This window comes from Zingiber officinale, chromosome 11A, assembly GCF_018446385.1.
Source record: "Zingiber officinale cultivar Zhangliang chromosome 11A, Zo_v1.1, whole genome shotgun sequence".
Classification (NCBI taxonomy): domain Eukaryota; kingdom Viridiplantae; phylum Streptophyta; class Magnoliopsida; order Zingiberales; family Zingiberaceae; genus Zingiber; species Zingiber officinale.
The window spans coordinates 18115987-18120747 of NC_056006.1; positions in this window are offsets into that span (position 1 = coordinate 18115987).

Here is a 4761-nt window from a genome sequence, read left to right on the forward strand (position 1 = left end):
CATCCTTCACCGGACCCGAAGCCGTCAACCTGAGTCACATGTGTCACCTGCAGTCCTGCACAACTCAAGTACACATATCAAATAACAAGGGTAAACCTAACTTAAACCTTTTGCCCAAACACCAAAACACATGGTCCCGCGGACCATTGGGATTGCTCCAACAGTCGTCACAGGCTCCGAACGAAGTAAAAACACCGTGTTCATTTGTCTATTGTTTTTAATTCCGCCGCGCTTACACTCGTTATTTTTCGAATCGATATTCACCCCCCTCTATCGAACTCTCACGATCCAACAACATATACCTCACAGCCGTGATTATTGCTCCACAGCCCTCACCTAGTTGCTGTCCATCCACCAAACCAAGAAGAAATGATCACGAGTTCAACCAATCATTCAAGAAAACAATCGATTTCATCTTACCTCTCTGAACCCCACTAATATCAACCGGATCAAGCAAGTCACTGATGTGATCGAGCAAAAGGGTTGGCGACTGAGGAGGAACACAAACTAGGGCACGAGGAAGAAACATCGGATTTAAATCCTCCTTGCTCTTGGCTGGAAACAACCCAAACATAACTAGGGCACGACTTGGAGGGCTTCGGCAGGTCTAGGGTAGAGGAACTTGGTCGGCTGTCGGCGCCCGGATCTTGCTTCACGCCATTGGTGGTCGACGGCGTTGCTCGGGTGGCTAGCGGTCTGAGATCGGCGCGGCGGAGAGTGAATGGAGGAAGGCAGCGGCGCAATAGGGAAGAGGAAGAGTCGGTGCTGCTCGTCCGGAAAAGGGAAAGAGACGGAGAAACTGAAACTTGGTCGACGTCGACCGGAGAGGAAGGGGAAGGAAGAACCGTCGGTGTCGCATGGGTTAGGGCAAGGCGTCGGGTTCGGCAGGGGGAGAAAGAGGGAAGCACGCGGGAGAAAAAAAACAAAGGAAAAAGAATAATAAAAGAAAAAGAAAAATAAAACTTTTCCTCTCTTAAATGGGTAGACTAAACAGGCTTTCTTGGGCCCCGTTTTTATCCCCGTAAACTCGTCCATACGAGCTCCAAAAAATTTCCGAAAAATTCCAGAAATTTCGAAAAATTCTCTTATCATTATTCGTCATTTTTCTGGTATTTTACAGCATCGGCAACCACATTAGCTTTCCCTGGGTGGTAGCTAATATTATAGTCATAATCCTTCAGGAATTCCATCCATCTCCTCTATCAGATATTGAGTTCCTTCTAAGTGAAAAGATATTTGAGACTCTTATGATCAGTGAGAATCATAAACGTAATACCATACAAATGATGTCGCCAAATCTTCAAAGAAAAGATAATGGCGGCCAACTCCAAATCATGTACTGGGTAATTCTTCTCATGCTCTTTCAACTAACGAGAAGACTAGGAGACTACCCTGCCGTGCTGCATCAAAACAGCGCCCAAACCCTGTAGAGAAGCGTTGGTGTAGAGTACGAATCCGCCCTCTCCAGAGGGCAAAACCAGAACTGGTGCCGACACTAATCTCCGCTTCAGCTCTTAGAAGCTGGTCTCGCAAGCTTCTGACCACATAAACTTCACTCCTTTCCTAGTCAGGTGTGTGAGCGGTATAACAATACGAGAGAAACCCTCAACGAACCGTCTGTAATCGATGTACCTCTGAGCTGATCAAACAAATCCTTGATCCATGGTAAGGGGTACTTATTTCTGACGGTAACTGGATTCAGCTGTCTATAATCGATGCACAACCTCAAAGTACCATCCTTTTTCTTGACGAACAATACTAGAGAACCCCACGGAGATACACTAGGGTGAATAAACCTCCTGTCCAATAACTCCTGGAGTTAGACCTTTAGCTTGTCCAACTCTTTCGGTGACATATGGTAAGGAGCTTTTGATGCTGGCGTGGCCCCCGGAATCAGCTCAATAGCAAATTCCACTTGCCTTCAGAGAGGCAAGCCTGGTAGCTTATCTGGAAATACATCCGGATACTCTCAGACCACTGGAACATTTGAGAGTTGAGAACTACTGCTGTCGTCAGCATTAATTAACGATAATAGAAATTCATGACAGCCATGTGACAGTAATTTCTGAGCCTGAATTGTAGAAATAGTCGATATACCGTCATCCCTGATGCCAGTAAAATCCCACGAGGATTGGTTTGGATGTCAAAATGTGACCACCCTCGCCTGGCAATCAACCGTGGCATGATATGCTGACAGCCAATCCATGCTAAAGATAATGTTGAACTCGACCATTTCCCGTACTAATAAATCTACAACGCGTGTATGGTTGCAGAAGTCCAATGGGCATCCTCTGACCTCCTAAGTGACATCTAATGTATCACCGGAAGGTAGGACGACAGTCAGTCGCCGTGATCTAAGGATAGGTAGTTTACCAACCTCCCTTATAAATGCACAAGAAATAAAGGAATGCGAACTACCAGTATCAACTAGCATATCAGTAGTAAATGCATAAAGTAAAATCGTACCAAAATTGTATTTATAGTCTTGGTTGGGGCACCTAGAAGGGTTCTAGGCACGTAGAATGGGATATAATTCTATCATCGACGTGTCGGTCAAAGTCCATGTCAAATATGATAATATTTGAGTTCCAGATGCCCGGACTTCGGGCGCCCGGAATGGATCCGGGCCCTCTGCTACAGTTCTGCTCGCTTCAGTCTTGGTCTTCCGCTTCAGCTCCACTCTCTTGGGTGATTTCGGCCATCCGAAATAGGGCTCACCCGAACTCAACTTCCGGCATTCTCGAGCAACCTTCCGCTCCGGCTTCTCGTCCCTCGGAAACGCTGCACGCCTCTTTCTCGTCTGTCCACGTACTCTTCTGTAGTACCTTGCCCCTCAAACACACCGAGTCTGTCGGCTCTCTCCCATGCCGTTCTTCTCGTTAGCTGCGTTTTTTGCTCGACTTCCTGTGCTCCTAAGCTCCTGCACACTTAGATACATGGTTAAACACAACAGGACCTAACCTAACTTAGTTGATCACGTCAAAACTACCTTGGGATTCCAATACAAGCCATCGCAGAGGATCAGCTGGGTGAAGTAGTGGAGGAGGAGAGGAGCTTCAAGTTGGAGAGTGTTCATGTGGGAGGATTCAAGTTGGGCTCCAACAGTAGGAGGACCGCATGGAACAAAGAGAAGCAGGGGTTGACGACCATGCAATGGTTAGTGAAGAATGCAGCTGCTACATTGTCTTATGTCTAGCCTCTCTATTGCCCATGCATTCAAGAAGATGATCGTGGACGAGCTGGATGTTGTTGCTACACTAGCTGATTTATTGATGCAGGGAAGTCCGGGGTTATGGTCTTATGGAGTAAACCAAGTATTGGATGATGATCCTTTATTTATTCCTAATTCATGTTATGTCTAATAAGATAATTCTGAATCTTTTATCAAATTATATCAAGCAACTTATTGTATACCATTGAGAAAGACTTAGAAGGCAAGATTGAAGAGATTAACAAGCCAGCGTACAACTATGATAAAGTTGACAAGGTAATCTTTGCGGTCAACTCTTCCTTCCTAGCCGCCTAATTCTACCTCGTCGATGGTGGTGCAAGGATTCTCTTGGATAAACCTCCTACTGATGGAGAAGTGATTGGAATCGATGGGTGTAATGAACCTGAGGATGCCTATGCCTTTGTATACACAAAAACTGACAACGATTTATTGGACCTTAATGAACAACAAAAGGAGACTTTGAATCTCCATATCAAGATAAAGGAACATGTGTCAGATGTGACAGACCATAGTAGCAATTATTCGAAGATATATAAGATCTGGGAGCTGGACTTCTGGCCAAGTTGGAGTAAGTCTAGTGGTGATTTCTTATGGAATTGTTAAGAACTACTAGAAGTACAACAGTTACTAGTAGATTTTACTTATTTTTTTTTGTCTCTGTTAATATTTCTTTCTTTATTTTAGAAGTTCTTTCATTTCTTTGCAAGATAGAAATTGTAATCTATATATTAGGGTTTTTTTTTCCTGTCTTTGGTTATTAAAGTCTATAAAACATGTTTTGGTAATTAGCTGTTTGAAAATTAATTCTCTATTTTTAATAAAATTTTCATATTTTGATAAAAACCTAGAGAATGTGAAGTTTCTTTTTATTGTTGGTATTTTCTCTTCTCGACTCCTTAATTGCTTTTGCTCATCAACTAGTAGGATATTGCTATCATGTCCGATGCTACTTATCTAGACAAATATAATAAAATAGCAAACAAATAAAACTTTTATTTAGACCGACTAATTAGAATAAACATCTATAAAAGCATCTAGATTTTTAATCAACACTAGTTAGAATATCAACAATAAAAAATTATAAATTATAATAAAAATCAAATAGCTTATAATTTATTGTATAGGTTAAAATGGAAAAGATGATCTTGAGAGCATGAGAATGAATTTAATTTTCACTTTTTTTTTAAAAAAATATTATTTTGTATTGAATGGACGAAGAATCATCAACAAAGAAGGAGGAGAGCATCCTTCAAAATTATAGAATCACGGACAAGGAAGAAGAAGTGAGTGAGATCACTGACTAAAAAGATAAAGAGTATAAAATCATTGATTAGGGAGGAGAAAAGCCTGAGATTACGACTAAGAGAGGGGAAGAGAATCGATTGGATTTAAAAAAAATAAAATATCAACATGAAAAATAAAATATCAACATGGGAGAGAAAAGGGATGTTAATTTTAAAAAATAACATATATAATTATAAAAAATAATTAAGAATTTTTTTAATATAAGTAATATTAGAATATTAGGA